The sequence below is a fragment of the Vicugna pacos genome, chromosome 2 (genome assembly GCF_048564905.1).
Source record: "Vicugna pacos chromosome 2, VicPac4, whole genome shotgun sequence".
NCBI lineage: Eukaryota > Metazoa > Chordata > Mammalia > Artiodactyla > Camelidae > Vicugna > Vicugna pacos.
Genome location: NC_132988.1, coordinates 3,348,638 through 3,365,969, shown reverse-complemented (window position 1 = coordinate 3,365,969; position 17,332 = coordinate 3,348,638).

Genomic DNA, 17,332 nt, shown 5'->3' with positions numbered 1-17,332 from the left:
CAGATTGCAGTTTCTCCTTAGTCTTTCTGGAGAAATGCCAATGCAGCCTTGTTTCACAGTTTTAAGACTCCATTTCTTCATGAAATAATGAATGAACGTTTTTTTCCAATCTCAATTTCCATTAAAAGTTGTGGATCTCTTTCTTACAATTCGTATTCCGTTGCACTCCATCATGAAAGGTCCATTTGACAACAGTCACCCGGAGGGTGGAGACTTCCTAGGGTCCAGCACAGTGGTTAGCAGATGGTTGCTACTCATTAGCTGAACTGCTTGCTAAGTGAGGCGAGCGCCCGTGCAGTTGCGTTCCTTTCCCGTGGAGCTGGCTGGCAGTGACCTGTGTCCTGGTGAGTCTGTCAGCAGAACTGAAGGGCCTGTAGGTTTCTGGGGAAATCCTTCCATGCTGAGGCCATTGCAGCCCCCGGATGCTTAGACCTTCCCTGTGTTGCTCACAGTGTGACCAGTAACCACATCGATGCGCTAGAGTTTTACTCTGGAACATTTCTGAAGTGTGTTCCAATCACCGTAATAACCCCTGCCCCTCCTTCTTTCTCACACAGGAAAAGAGAATCTAAAAGTCCGTCCCATTGGCACATCCCAGCCTGGAACACTGGGACAGTCACGGCTTAAACTGACTCTGTCTTCTGCCCAGATGGATTTCAACGTTTCATAGTTTACCTCTTTTAGAGAAGGGAGAGACAGATCATCCATTTCATCCAATTCATTTCTTATAATAAGCAGGACAGCATGCTCCTAAGCTGTATAATTTACTCTTTATCCTTTCCCTGAACTTGTTGAAGTGGGAGAAATACCACCCTTTCCAAAGAATGAATAAACATAAGATTGCAGCACATAGCCTGGCATCTCTCTTACCCCAAACAAAGGTGAGAAACCTTTCAGAGCCCAGAGGGCTGTTTAGGGACTTTCCCATTCACCTAGAGCAGCTAAAATGTTTTGTTTTGTTTTGTTTTTCCCTTTTCCCTTCCCTCCACTTTCTCCCAAATCCGAGCCAAAGCAGACAGTCATGAACAGGGAAGAGCTAGCTCCTTTCCTGACCCTCCTGGTGAGGGAGGATGGAAACCGCTCAGCTTGGAGCCCCTGGCAGCTGCTGTGTTGGCAATGCTTGGGGAGATTTTGAACGAAACGTCTGGCTGCTGAAAGTTTTTGGATGTGGGGTTTGATGTTATCAAAAAAATTCATCTGGTCAGACGCAGGGACGTATTGTTTAATCTAGCAGGAATGCGAGCAGGTTGCCCCGCACAGAGCCGTTGGGTGTGCTTGGTCTTTTTTTGTGGTCAAGTCTACAGCAGTTGCTCTGTGTAATTCGAGAAGAATCTGTCTGGGGACAGAGTTCTCCACCACATTTCAGTGGAGTCTGTTTCAACCCTCAGGCAGAGTCTAAAGAGATTTCTCAAATGAATGAAACAGTGGTTAAGTTTCCTGGTTTCTTCTGCAAAGTCTGAATTGTTACCCCCTCTTAAACTGATCCTCCTTCCTCATAAGATTTCAGCTACTACTTAGTTCAGGAATTATTTTCACACACATCCCAAATGGTCAACACAGAGATTCATTTATTTTACTCAGGCAAAGTCCTTTCATTGGTTGCAAAAATATTGTTTGCAATAATAAACTATTTTTGATCCAAATTGACCAATTTTTTAATATCTGTTCTGCTATTTAACTGTATCATTTTAATTCTTGATAAAGATATAATATAGAACTCACCAATTTAATACATAATATCTTGAAATGTTTTAATATAAAGATTATAGTGATTTGGACAAACATCTCTTCTAAAACTCTGAAACTCATCTTAATTTTTGAGTCTTTAAATGAGAGAAACGTTACTAACCGTATTTAAAGGGGAAATATCTTGCCAGGATGAGTATGTCTTCAGACATAATGTGTGGTTGGTAGGAGCCATGAGATGACAGATTATAGTGTGAAAAGTCTCTCTGAAAGGTGAATGTATTTATTCCTTGATCTTCTGAACACAGACTGCTTATCTGCCTCCTCTTTAACCAATTTTGTTTTTTGTACAGTTAAAGTCATATATCCCTGGGATATTTGGTTCTTTGCAGTTTCTATAAGCAAGTTATTTTGTCGGACAGCCTCAGTTTTCATGTGTACAGGTATGGTGTCTTTTGTCGGTTAGGGCACAGACCACATGACATCTCTTAGCTTGTGGGAAAGGATACATTTGGGAGTTTGAGATTTGCAATTGTTAACCACTATATATAAAAATAGATTAAAAAACAAAATTTCTTCTTTGTAGCACAGGGAACTATCTTCAATATCTTGTGATAACTTTTAATGAAAAATAATATGAAGATGAATGTACGTATGTACGTGCATGACTGGGACGTTATGCTGTACATCAGAAATTGACACATTGTTACTGACTATACTTTAAAAAAAGCTTTTTAAGGCCATTTAAATATGGCTTAAGAATTTGATTAACCATTTAAAAAAATCTGCAGGAAAATTTTTTCCCACTTCTATTTGACTCTGTATCATTCTCTCTGATTATTTTTCTAATAATCTGGTATTTGATAGTTTTATTTGGTTTATGCGTTAAACAGCCTTAATCGGTCTGCCCTTTGTGTGACTGTCTGTTCTGGCTCGTATTGCTAAAGGAGATCAAGGGCATCTGACAACTTTTCTTACAGTCAGTAAGTTTCATATGGCCAGGGATGGTTTTAGATGCTTTTCTGCTGGGTCTTCACTCCAACGGCCAGATAAGACATTGTGAAGGACTGAGTTTCCATCTCAGCTGTGACTATCATTTCTGGTTCCTGTATAACCAAAAAGTTAGAGCACAGAAAGTTTAGACCAATATTAGCCTTTGTTCTCTCTCCCTCTGCTATAGTAATAGCGACAAGACTGAAAACAGAAGCGAATGGTTACTCAGGATATTGAAAAGTAGCAAATGTCTGGAGAGTGTCTGAGGAGCTGAACTTCTGATGTGTAGGGCTGAATCTTGGAAACGAGGGATGTGTGTAAGAATAACTAGGAAGACTTGGTTGAGGTGAATCGTGGAACTCATGTGACTCAGTGTGCCCACTTTTGAGTTTATCTTTATCCCATTTTAAAACAAACTTTTCATCCTAGTAAACTCCTCAGTGCTGTCTGTGGGCCACAGACTTCTCCAGCGTGGGGCCTGAGATCTGACTTTGATTCTGTGATGTTCACTCATTGCATTCATTCTAACATCAATTCTTGTCAGTTCTCGTTTTGAAATATGTTTCAGGACCAACCCCCCCCCCCCCCCAGCTTCCTGCTGCCTGTTCGGAACTCTCAGCCCTGCGTTGGTCAGCATCCCCCCACGATAAATCTTGCTTCTTCACTGATCATTCTGTGTGCACCGTTCCCCTGGCCTGGTCTTCCTAAAACCTTCCTCGTTAGACCACGCCCCTGGAATGCTGGCGTGACTTGCGAGTGATTTCCCCCCTCCCTTGCCCGGCAGACTCAGTTCATCTCAAGCTCCATCAAATTTACTTTTTTCATAAATAGCTTCTATTTCACAGCTCACGGTCTGTCAGATTAGTCCCTTCAACCCCAGTTGTGATAATGTGATTTTCCAGCTGACACACAGAGGGAGTCCCATGACCTGATGCAGGAAGGACGCAGGCAGAGGTGATGGGTCCTGGACTTACCTACCTCGCGCGCCATACCTCTGACGGCGGCCTCCCAGACTGAGCACCGCGGTCAAGCTGCGCTCTTAACTTTTACCCCTACTTTTCCACCTCAGCACTTTTGCGGGGCTGTTTCCTCCACCCCAAGTGAGCTTTCTTCCAGCCCTAGATTTTTTTTTCTTTTTCTTTTGGTATCTATAAAATGTCACCCTTCATAAAGTACCCCCTTATCTTTAAAAGAAAAATCTCTACTTTTCCTGATGTCCCACAAAATTTATTTTTACAGGAATCATTTTCTATCTTCTCATTTGTAATTAAGATCTACCTTCCCTGTAAGCTCCTAGTTCTTAAGGTTTGGGATATTTCAATCTGCTCTCTTTATAATTCTTATCCTAACAACTTGACTCTTCTAAATAGGAAATATATTTCATTGCGGTTTTTTTTTTTAATTCGTAGTTCACAGTGTGTCTCCACTGCCAAGAAAGTTTATTTCATTTTTTTAAGGCCATTTGGAATCCTGTCTCAAATCATGTCTTCAATTTTAATTTGTTTTCCTCTTCAGTGGAGATGAAGACATTCTGCAGTTCGTCAAGCCCCCTAGCCTGGCTGTGTTCTCCGCTGTCCTGCTGGAAGCTTTGTGTATCATAGGCGTAAAGTGCTGACAGCCTACTGTGTTCTCTTTGGCATCCTTCACTCAGCAGTGGTGAAGGTAACTGGCGGCAGGTACCTGGCTTCAATCCCAGCCCTGCTCTTGGGAGCCCATTTATAATCACACAACACCCCCCAAAAGCAGTGTTTCCTTTGTTAAAAGGAGAAAGTCATAGCATCCACATATCATAAAGGAAAACCATCTAGCACAGTGGTCAGCATATGGTAATAGTAACTAAACGTTGATGTCTCTTCTCCTGGCTCTTTTCCTCCTCTTTATTTTTCCCCACTATCTTAATGAGAAAGAAAAATGAAGAAATGTTTATCAATACTATGTTCCAAGCCTTCCTGTATCACCAGGTGTACAAATATGAGAGTCATGGTCCCTGCCCTCTCTTCCACTCTCCATTTCTAAAGGGTTGACGTCCTCAGGAAAAGATGGACCACTAACCCGTTTGTAAAGGTTGGGTTTGAAGGGAGATGTATTTACAGGTATGTGTGTGTGGGGGGGAGGCTTGAAATACAGGAAACTGAAGGAGTTACTATTTCCTTTGTGTTGTGGGAGACAAAAAGTTCACATATGCGCTGAAGGTAAGAGCACCCAGTTTGGATTGAAGCACAGAAGAAAGTCAAAGTGAGCTGAAATAGCCTGTTGCAAAGAGGACATGATATGATTAATAAGTAGGACAGATCACAGGCCAACGGGGAGACTGAGCAGTGTTGGAGCATCACTGAAGGAGCAGAGAGAGTGTGGGTGACAAGCCTTAAAACACCAGAGGGAAGTAAGGAAACACAAATCAAAACTCTCATAAGGTGTCATCTCACACCAATCAGAATGATTTGTATCAAAAACTCTACAAATGATAAATGCTGGAGAGGGTGTGGAGAAAAGGGAGCCCTCCCACACTGTGGGTAGGAGTGCAGACTGGTGCAGCCACTGTGGAGGACAGTATGGAGGTTCCTTCAAAAACTGAAAATAGACCTACCATGTGATCCAGCAATCCCACTCCTGGGCATATATCTGTAGGGAACTCTAATGGGAAAAGATATGCACCACAATGTTCATAGCAGCACTATTTATGATAACCAAGACATAGAAACAACCCAATTGTCCATGAACAGATGTCTAGATAAAGAAGCTGTGGTGTATTTATACAATGGAATACTACTCAGCCATAAAAAATAAAATAATGCCATTTGCAGCAACATGGATGGAACTGGAGAATGTCATTCTAAGTGAAGTAAGTCAGACAGAGAAAGAAAAATATCATATGATATTACTTACATGTGGAATCTAAAAAAATGACACAAATGAACTTATTTATAAAACAGGAAGAGATTCACAGACATAGACAACAAATATGGTTACTGGTGAGGGAAAGAGTAGGGAGAGAGAAATTAGTAGTTTGGGTTTAACAGATACAAACATATCTATTTCATATATTGTAATTAGTATTTGCAAATCTTGACCTCCCAATTTATCCTTTCGCACTCTTCTTCCCCCCTGGTAACCGTAAGTTTATTTTTAATGTCTGTGAGCCTGTTTCTGTTTTGTGATTGGAAGCAACCTAAATGTCCATTGACAGATGGCTGTGGTATATTTACACAATGGAATACTATTCAGTTACAAAAAAGAATGAAATAATGCCATTTTCAGCAACATGAATGAACTGAGAGATCATCATTCTAAGAGAAGTAACCCAGAAAAAAGAAAGAAAAACATCACATGATATCATCATATTTGGAATATTTAAAAAAAAAGGACACAAGTGATTCTATTGAATTTTGGATCATTCTTGTAAGTCTTATAGTTCACCTCCATACACCTGAGCAGTTAAAAGAGTCCTTGCCACCAGGTGAGACTTTGGTCAGCAGTGAATGGAGAAATCAAGGCAACTGAGAAGCCAGAAGCATGGATTTGACTAGGAATCAGGTAGAATCAGGGTTAGAAGGAAAGGGAGTATGCACATTCTGGGAGAGATTTGCAGAACGACTCTGTTGGAAAGAGGCCCAGACAGGTTCTTCTGGCAAAGGGAAGTGTTCCAGGATGGATTTTGGGTCCTGTGTAAAAAGGTAGCCCATTACTGAGCTGAAATACAGTGCGGAAATGTTTGAGAATTTGGTCAGAAGGCCTTGGCTCTGGAATGGACTAAGAACAAGGGTCATGGAATGACCTTTCACGGAGGCATGCGAGGCCTTAGGAGATAACTCCCAGGATTAACTGGATGTTCTCAGTCAAGACAGTGAGAAATGAATCAGATGTTCTCTTTAATCCATTAGCGTTTTATGGAGAAGCAGCAGCAGAAAACAGCAGCGATCATTCGCATCACTACCTCTGTGTTCTCCGGAGTCTTTGCGAGTCCCCTTCTGTGTTTCTGAGACAATCCCAGATTTATTACCACTTTAGAGCACCGATCTCCTGGTATGAACGCTGAGCCGGCCTCGCCGCCAGGTGAGCTAACTGCCCGTCCTTGAGATAACTGGGTGGGTCATAGGATGCCCTCCCCTCTGAAGGTAGTAGCCGGCGGCGCACTGATGGATTCCTGCCGTTGCGCGTAATCCCCTCTGAGAGCACAAACCGCCCCTCAGATGCCCCCGGTCACACCGTCACGACCCATAGGTAGATTTTATTTTTCAAAGGTTCACCTTGATTAATTATCCTCTCCCACTGGCGCCTCGGAGACACCTGGTTGATGGAATCCTCATGCCCCAATGAAAGGAAGGCTTTTTGTTGATTTGAACACGAGTTCACTTGTTCTGAGCGACTCTCGGTATCTGTCTCCTTGACTCCAATTTAACTCCAAGTGCTTTACAGACAATGCAGAGTTTACTGAATGTTTCGCGGGGAGGAAAGGAGGTTTGCATTTCGCACTGCCTGCCACACCCTCCTCCCCCAGATCCCCTTTAGACGTTTCTGCTCTTTGCTTGCAGCTCCTCTCCTGAGGACGGTCCCTCGCCCCAAGTTCTCTCTTCTGCCGTTTCAGCTATAACCCTTCAGGCTACCATCCAAATCTCTCCTCTTCACTGCACGATTCAGTAAAAGAAAAAGTCACACAGATGCTTCTTATTTTTCTTTAAGTATGCTCCCAAAGGTCTTGATAATTCTACAATGTTTATATTTATTTTTATTTTTTATGGTAGTGACAAAGTTGGTTTTGCAATGACAAAGTTCATTTGTAACGTAATGTGTCGTAATGAGAAACGTTACCATGTTTCTTTTTTATTTCAGGGATACATCCTTTAAGAAAATTCGAGATTTGCAAATAGACAGGTATATACAGAACAGATAAACAAATTTATACTGTAGAGCACAGGGAAATATATACAAGATCTTGTAGTAGCTCATGGTTAAAAGGAATGTAAAAATGAATATATGTATATTCAGGTCTGACTGAAAATTTGTGCTGTACACCAGAAATTGACACAACATTGTAAACTGATTATAACTCGATAAAAAAAAAAGAAAAAAAATTGTCTTGGTGAAAAAAGGTTCCTTTAGAGGTTATTGCCAGGATGACCAGAGAGTCAGATTTCAGAAACACAGGCAAGACCATATCCAATCACAACCCAGAGGCTCTCCAGAAGCATCTGTTAGGAGTTCAGTTCCCCAATATGATAGCTTCCTCTTTTCTTAAATAAAAAATTATTTACTTTTATTGAAGTACAGTCAGTTATAATGTGTTAATTTCTGGTGTACAGTGCAATGTCCCAGGCATGTATGTACATACACATATTCATTTTCATACTCTTTTTTTTTAAATTAAAAAAATCTTATTGGGGGTTGATTAGGCTTACTTTTTTATTTATTTTCTAGAGGAGGTACTGGGGATTGAACCTCACGCATGCTAAGCATGTGCTCTACCACTTGAGCTATGCCCTCCCCCCATACTGTTTTTCATTATAGATTACTACAAAATATTGAATATAGTTCCCTGTGCTGTACAGAGGAACTTTGTTTATCTATTTTTATACACAGTGGTTAACATTTGTAAATCTCAAACTCCCAAATGTATCCCTTCCCACCCCCTCCCCCCCATAACCGTAAGATTGTTCATTATGTCTGCAAGTCTGTTTCTGTTTTGTAGATAAGTTCACTCTTGAATCCAGATATTGACTGGGTAATTCTGACCTGTAGGACCTATGTCTTGTGCTGCAGAGGAGCCCAAGGGTGTGAGTTTTGGGGCTCATAATGTGGGAAATACCCAATAGAGAAGGATATTGCATTTCAAAGACATTGGGCAGCCTCCAGTGATGAAGTATCCATCCATCTGTCCATCTGTCCATCCTTTCATCACATATCCAGTGAAACGGAAAGGGGTAAGAGGGCTTCCCTTCTCCCTCTACCATGTTAACACTTGCGCATGTGTAAATGTCATCACATTGATCTCTGCAATTTCAAGTAAGGATGTCTTCCCTGATTGCCGGTGCCAAACCCTCTTGGTCCAGTGTATTTTGGTTTGAAATCTGATGAGTTTTGTTATTGGAAAGCAATTCTGTTAAAACAGATAAAAGAAGAAAGCAGCCTGCTTGGAAAGAGTGAAAATTTCTTTGCCTTCCAAGGCACTATGGTACATAAATCATATTCTAAGGTGAGCCAAAGGGCTCCCTAAAAGCACGTCAATAAAGGGGAAAAATGTGTGCAGTGCCCCAGAACACTTCCTCCCCAGCTAGGAGAAAACTGCTGTACATTTGAGAATCTCTGGGTTCCTTTTTGGTTCTGCACTGAGGACCCGGTTCGTGATCCTTGCATCAGCTGATACACTTGACCATGGGGAGTGGAGTGCGGAGCGGCTGTCTCTCCAGCTCAGCTACCACAGGGAAAGGAACCAGATGACCTTCTGTAGGGCGTTTAAGCATTGCATCACAGATCAAAAGCATGCTTTCTTTTTTCCTCCCCTTTTGTCTTTTTCTTTGCAGAGGTAGGTAGAGGCCTGGTAAACATCATTCAGTATTTACAGAATTTCCACCAGGATGTTAAATTCTTTACCCAAGCACATTTTGTTTTCCTCCTTTGCTTTCACGATGAGCTGGGGGAGAGCCTCCTAACCATCTCTCATAGCTCCTAAACTTTCCAAAGCAGCATATCAAATACATCATTATCTAAGTAGATATTTTTCTAAGAGTAGAGTGACTTAACTATAGAATCATTGTATGATATGAAAGATTTTACTATGTTCTTAATACAAGAAAAACGACCCTTCCATGACGACAGAGTCCACATGCAGGTCGGAATGCTGGGACAGAAACAGTTACTCACCGAGGTGTCACATGCTCAGGTGTTCTCCTTCAGGAGAATTTGCCGAGGTGGCCTTAGCTAAATCTACCATGACCCCTCAAGGAGCAATAGGAGCAACTGCTGTTGAGAGCAAGCAGTCCAGGCTCAGAGACTGAAGGATGAACAGATAAAGGCAGAGAGACAGGAAGAAGCAGAAGGAATGCCTGGTCACCATCTCAGGGAGACTCTGCCCTGAGAGTCTCACCCTTCTATCCCTGCACCCCCAGCTCTGTTCAGAGCGCGTGTCTCTGAGTTCTCCGGATGTTCCGTCTCCCAGAGAGTTCTGGATCTCTCTGGGAAGGGAAGAGGATGTGATATGGTTTTGTGTGACTCAGTTTAATTTGCTGGGACTTCTGAAGGGGCTTGAAAGGCAGAAATGGAAAGAAGCAGTTCTGACTGGTGGTATTTCCACTGCTGCAGCAGACGAGGGGTGAGTCAGTGGTGCAGCGGCCCCCTTTCCACGTTTATCCCCATCGCTCCTCACAGCACGGCTGGTTCTCTGAGATGGATGTGGACAGTGGCATTTCAGAGGCTGGATCAGAGAATCGGGTGATTGGGAGGCATGTGGTCAGGGAACAAGGAACAAGCTCAGTTCTGAGCTGTGTGGTCACCTAACATTGATGAAGGTGGTCATGTAGGGGGTCCCCACGGACTGAAGGTGAGTAACACAACCTACTGAGTTCTGGACATGTGTATGATGACGTGGTCCCCTAGCTTCTGTCACATAATTATTTTTCAATTCTAGTTTAAGGCAGATACTTTTTCATAGGAAGAAGCAGCTTTTTGGGGTTGAAAAACAGAAATGATCTGCTTTTGTGGGCAGTACAAATATGTGAATTTAAATATTCCATTCTATCAGAAACTTGTTGGTTTCTTTCTTTTCTTTCCGCTTTTCTTCTCTTTTCTTTTTGAGGCCCACAAATCGTGAAGGGGGATACAGTTTGGTGGCAGTGGGATGAATGTTTGTGCTTTGGTAGCCAGGCAGCCTGGCCTCCAACGTGTAAGACAGCACCACGTTCATCATTTGGGCTGGTTGGGGAAACACAACCTTGGAAGGGATAAGTCAGCAATGGGATACGTATTCATCTTTCTGGAAGGAATTTCTTTTACATATTTTCAAGTCATGACAAAATAAAAAAAATATGAAATAGGAATTGTTTAAACATGTGAATTTATAAGGGAAAATGCGTTGGTGAAATGTCTTTGTCAGCATTTAAAATCAAAGAATTAAATGGTTAAATGAGGCTTTATTGGGTAGCTAAAGAATAAATTTATTCTCCAGTATTAACTCATGATTAATTAACAAGTTAATAAAGGAATATATACTTAATAGTTCTTAATTCAAGGTTAATGTCATATGTGGACCATCTTCAAAGTATTGACAGAGGGATTTACCAACTGTTAGCACCCTTTTTGTTCTTTGATTAACAGTGACCAGATCCACTTGTCCTGTAGCTTTCTGTCATCGGAGGGTCCAGCGTCCCTACTTTTTAAATGTGGATTTTTCTTTTTGGTTGAATGGTGCTCCTGGCCAAACTTCAAAGGACGGTGTTATTACACGTGGAACATTTGATCACATCAGTATTTCCCAGTTAGAAGACCCTGTATATTTGTTGATTCCTCTTGATTTTCTGGCTGAATTCAGAGGACAGAAACATCTTTTTGCCCTATTTGGGTAGTTTTTTTCCAATCACAAGTTAAGACAGTAAATGCTGGAGCCCATGGAAAAAATAGAGGGGAAAAAAAAAACAAAAACAAAATAATGTCACTGAATTTCTGGCACATTTGCAAATATTCAGTTTATGTCAAGATTTGGTTATTGGGATGGCTATTTATATGCACCAAACTTTCTTAAAAATACTCTCCTGAACGCAGGAAAACAAACCTTCAACTGGAAGGAAAACATGAGTGTTTTTAAGTTACAATGTGGTTACTATCAGATCCATTAAAAATGCCAGTTATGGGTACACATTTTCCATATGAGAAATTCTGATTGAAAATTCAGGATAATAGTTAAAATGTGAACCAAAACAGTTTATAGAAATCACCAGCTTAAAAAAGAACGTCAGGTAGTGACAGTGGCAACCTGATGTTTTGGCATTCAGATGTTACAAGCTTTCTTGGTAAACCCCTCGTCATTTTTAAACCTAGTATTGTATTGTAGACATTCAGAAGAAAAAGATTAAGCTTCCAGCTTCCTGCTTCTGCCTAATGTTGGGTTTTGTTTGTTTGTTTGTTTGTTTGTTTTTTTTTTTTAGTTTTTCTTAGGGGGGATAATTAGATTACTTATTTATTTTTAGAGGAGGTTCCGGGGACTGAACCCTGCATGCTAAGCACGCGCTCTGCCACTTGAGCCATACCTTCTCCCCAGCTTCTGCCTAATGCTCTTGACTAAACTGAGCTCTTGCTTCTTTCTTAAAGATGATTCTTGGACCTCATGTTCATTATTGAAGCTGAACAGAGAAATGGAAAACCTTAGACATCCTTGCAGCTGCCACCAGAAACGTCAGCAGATATTCCATTTGAAGTGTCACATTTATCTTCGACTTGGGTTATTTCCTACGTAGAACACAAATAACTCAGCCGAGCTTCGCAGCCCCTTGAGAAATCCAAGTTTTCTCATTAAACCTCTGCTATCGCATGTCTGATCTGGAAAGTCATCTGGTCATATCTAGCCTTAGACGTTAGTTAGTCAAATTAGTTTTGAGACACTGGAAGAACAGAGTAGCCTGAAGCAAGGGACACATTTCCTGCTAAAAATGTCTCCAAGGAAACTCCTAAGAGCATCAGAGATGGACAGAGAGGTCAGGGGACACACAAGCGCTACTGGAAACAAGCAGTGACCCTTCGAGGGTGGCCTGGGCAGGTGCGAGCTCCAGACACTCCGCAGTTAGAAAGGCAGCATTAACCCAGACAGTATGTGCGAGTCAGGCATCTCTAAGGGGACGGAGCACGTGGCGTCCAAGCATTGGCAACCTTCCAATCCCGGATTCCGCTTGCGGTCCCTGCTGCTGGTCGGAGCAGCCTGGAGAGGAAACATAAAAAGTGTAAATGGAGGGTCAGAGCGCACAAGTCTCATGTGACTTTCTGCAGGAACGAGGGGTGGACGTACCAGAAGCAGCGGACGTCCTAAGTCTGGTGGGTCAGCTGGCGGAGAGGGGTTCTTGGCACAAACGAGTAGCGTACACGGCGGGTTCTGCCATATATGGGTGAGAGGCGAGACTTCCAAGCAAAATTCCTGTGATCTCAAACCGCGTGCTCCTCAGACAGCTGGATCAAATTCCATTCCGTGTCAAAGTGGTACCTTAAGCTAGTTTATCTGGTTTGGCTTTGAAGTGGCAATAAAAACCAGGAAGCCTCCTGACCTGGGTCATTTCTAAAAAGAGTTGTTTTCTTTTAGTTTCTCCCATTTTAAGAGCAGCTACTTATAGGTATGTCTGTGAAACGGTGCAGGGAAGAGGGCATTTCCTCACACAGGAAATGTGAAAGTAGCCCAGGAATTCTGCAGATTTATTGTAGGTTTGGGCTTTAGGCAAGCACAATATAAACAGTGGGTGCAACCGCGTGAAGCAAGCATCTTCCTCAGTCAGGTACCACCTCCCGACGTGCTTAGAGAGACCTCATTGATTTTTTGGTGGGTTTGTTCCACTCGAATGACACCTGGGATTTGAACTCCATTACCGAGGAAAGAGACTGAACAAGGCCTGACATGTCCTGTTTTGCAAGCACAGGTCTGTTGACTTTTTGGCAAACAACTATCCTATCTGGGTTCATTCTACTCCAATGAGTTCTTCTGGAAAATCTAAAGTGTCAGTTACCTCCTGTAGGAGCCTTCAGGAAAGTCATCCTTTCTGAGATGGTTGAAAGTCAGCTTTGGAAAGAGTTATTCAACAGAAGTAGTTTTTGGGAAATGAAATAGCCATCACTTATCTCTGTGGTGATAAATGTTTCACTTCATATACTATATGCTTTTTTTCCCCCTTTAGCTTGTTTTATTTCTGCTAAAAATACCGCGACGAATCTACTACTCATTACAAATAATGCACGAAAGAATGTGTAATCTAAATCGAGTTAGTTTCTAGGTACCTTTTTTACCAGTTTTACAAAAAAAAAATTATGAAGAAAGAGATTGTTCATGAATTAAAATAAGTTCTTTCGTAGTGAACTGAGGAATTCAATGCCCGAGGGCCCCAGGGGCACTGCCCCGCAGGGCCCGCTGTACCTGGACACGGAGGTTCTCCGGTGATGTCAACCCAACCAGTTCTTCATGGATCCCATTTCTTCAGGACTCTCCCAAGACAATCTGATGAGATGTGCATGCTACCTGAAGTAAAATTCTTTCAAATGGGAATCACAGGATGATTTAACCAAAGACAACACGAGATTTAGGGCAGTTTCGGTGCCCTGCCAGTTGGCGGGGTCTATTGACTGGATGGTACCTCTTCTCTAGGAGAAAACCTGTTGTTTTTGGTTACTTGCCTTCCAAATCATGAACAATGTAAAATTGGCCATAATTTGCTGCTTTCAATTTTGCATTAGCCACATCAACAATAAAATAAAGAAACCTAATTCCCTTCCCCTAAAAATGACAACAATTGCTAATAGTCCCCATTTCCCTCGTCTTAATCGTCATGTAAATAGACCGAGGGATATAAATAGTTTCCTTCAAAAGCTCTTTTAGTGTTTGCATCCAATACACACATTTGCCTCAGAAAATAATCACACCAAAAAGGACATTGAAACAGTCAGCATCCTCACGTCCTTTTAGCTGGCTCTCATTTCCTTTAGGCTGGTTCTGTCTGCTGCCGGTTGTCAGGGTGAGCACCGTTCACCACCCCCGTGGTCCTCCTGCACGGGTCTGTTGATGGAGAGATGGCCGGGAAGCTTGGATGCTGACTTTCTCTGGATATATGTGGAGGACGCAGCACTTCTGCTGACCTGGAAACAAGGTAGTTGTTGCTTCCACAACCTGTGACAGTCCTGCAGGAGGCAGCCATTGTGAATGTCTGAGAAAAACTCACGCTACTCAGAAGCTGTTTCATGCAAGAATCGAATGGTCAGACTTCATCTTCTGAGCTACCAATTTTTGAGCATCCTTTTGATTTTGCTTGACAGTGTCATTGAGCTGTAAGGAGTTTTCTTCCATGGGAGCACTGGGTTTATTTTTTGAAGCAAATTAAAATTCATTTGAGAAGAGAGTAATGTGGGAGTCGAGTTGATATGTTGGCAGAGTGCATGGGAAATTTTCTTCCCGAGTATTTCTGATCCCACTGGGGAGGGACACCAGTAAAGGGCCTCAGTCTGCTCTCACGAGGCTCGAGACTTGAAGGGCACACACCCACAATGTTCAGACAAAAGTCTCCGAGAGCCTGTTCCGAGTCCTAAGAAGCATTTCCACCCTTCTGTGGTCTCCTTTTCTACCTGTGCTGATGTGCAGGCTGGTCAACATTTGTTTGCACCATGAGAGTGAAAGAGGAAAAGTGAGCGAAAGGCACACCTTTTTTTTCAAACATTAAAACATGTGCAAGACTGGGACATGGTGCGGTACACCAGAAGTTGACACGTTGTAACTGACTATGCATCAATTTTTAAAAAACCAATCAGGTGAAAAACATCCTCATAACAACAGACAGAACTTCCACTGACTTAATTCTACTCTTTTCCCTTGTGAAGAGACCATATATAATCTTTTTTTGAAAGAGAGTTGCTGCATATAGATTCTAAATCCCATTTTTCTCATCAGTTTCCTCATGAAACTTCTCTCTCCCTTCTTTTGATTCTCTGCTTGTGTAAAAAGGCCTCTCTCACCTCTCCTTGGGTGAGTGAGTGCTTCAGAACATCAGCCACACACTTAGATGCTCTGAATGATACAGGTAAGCTCTGAACTGAGCTGAGCAGACCTTCTGGTAAGAAACTATTTTATACAGAATGCTGCTTAAAGACACATTGGGTTTAGACAGTGGGATATGCGTTAGCTTCAGAACTACTTAATTTAAACCCTACCTTCTGGCTCCAGAATTTATGCTCTTAACCATGACCCTATGTTGTGTGTACTGTGTGTGTTATTTCACAGATAGTTTTACACAAGTCATTGTTTGAAAGAAGACATTTGATTTCATTCCTTTTAATTCAGTTATTTTATGTTATTGAGTGCATTGGTTATCTTTGGGTGCATAAAAAAGTTACGCCCACGCTTAGTGGTGTAAGGCAATGAAAATTTATCATCTCACAGCTTAGCTGGGTTCTGTGCCTCAGAGCCTCCTGCGATGTCACTTAAAGGACTGACAGGGCTGCAGTCTGATCTGAAGGCACAACCCAGCTGTGCAGCCTTCTTCTCCTGGTTGCTGGCAGGCTTCCGTTTCCTTTCTTTTCTTTTTTTTTAGTTATTTGTTTGTTTGTGTTGGGGGGATATAATTAGGTTTATTTATTTATTTAATTGAAGCACTGGGATTGAACCCAGGACCTCAGGCATGCTAAGCACTTGCTCTGCCAATTCCGGATTTGAAGGCTGTTGCACTGAGGGTCTCTGTGTCTTGCCAGCTGTTGGCCACACGTGCCATGTGGGCCTTTCCACGGCAGCTCCTGATACGTCATCTAGTGTAACTGTGTGATCTATTCCAACACATTTGAAATGTTTGCTGTATAATAGAACTGTTTTTATTAACATAAGCTCTTTATGCTGTGGCGTTTACTCTTTTGAACACAATTTGTATATTTTAAAACCCATGCTGTCAAGTACCTGATGAAGTAAAGATATGAGAATCTGGTGTTCAATGACAACCTATATGTTTAGAAAGTCTATTTTAATTACTTTTTGAGTTGCCTAGACCACACAGCTATTGTGTAATCAACCCTTGTTAACTAATTAAACTCACCGATGCAATACAACCAACCCAACTGAGCCCAGTGTATTTGACAGAATGGGGAAACCTTGCTCTATAAGAATAAAAATATTTGTTTATTTGTTTACATATATATGGGTTACATACATAATGAAAAAGACATGTTTAAAGTTCTGACACTCTCAAATATACAGGCTTTGCTAAGATGCTTCAAGCTTGCTCATCTTGTATGCTGAGTAGCTTTTTCTTTTTATTGTGTGTGCAACAGTGTGTGTGTGTGTGTGTGTTTGAGCACAGCATAGCCAGTTTTTCAGAAATCATAGGTGACAAATATTATATGATACATAGAGTAAAACTATTTGAAGGAAATATGTAATTTCTTTCATTTAGTGAGAATTTCTGAGTGAAGAGATACGCCCATCTATTTGGGGGATTAAAAAATGAATCAAATCCCTGCCTTCATGGAAAGAGTTTGGACTTTGAATTCAGAGAGGCACAATGTAATATACTTTGATTTCTCTGGGCCTCAGTTTCCTCATCCATATAGTAGAAATAATATTAATGCTTATTTACAGGGTGCATAAATGACTTAAATTGCATGGCACACGTGATGTTTCTTAAACACCATAAAGGTCTGATAAGTCTCTGCTTTCATCTCCCCTGGCCGCCGTGGGACTCAGTAGGGAAGAGAAAACAAGGCTCAGGTCATTGAGGCACAAGGTTCAGGGTGGCAAAAGCTGTAAGAGGAAAGGACGACTTGCTGCAGGGACGTAGAAAATGAAAATATTCTTTTTTGGAATTACTTCAAGATGGTGGACTGAGCCTTTTCCACAGACTCTGGCTCCCCCAATAGACCTTTACAAAACATAGAAAACAGATTATAGAAAGTTCAGTTAAAATTAAATCTAAACTAACTGGGATGTTAATTTTTTTTC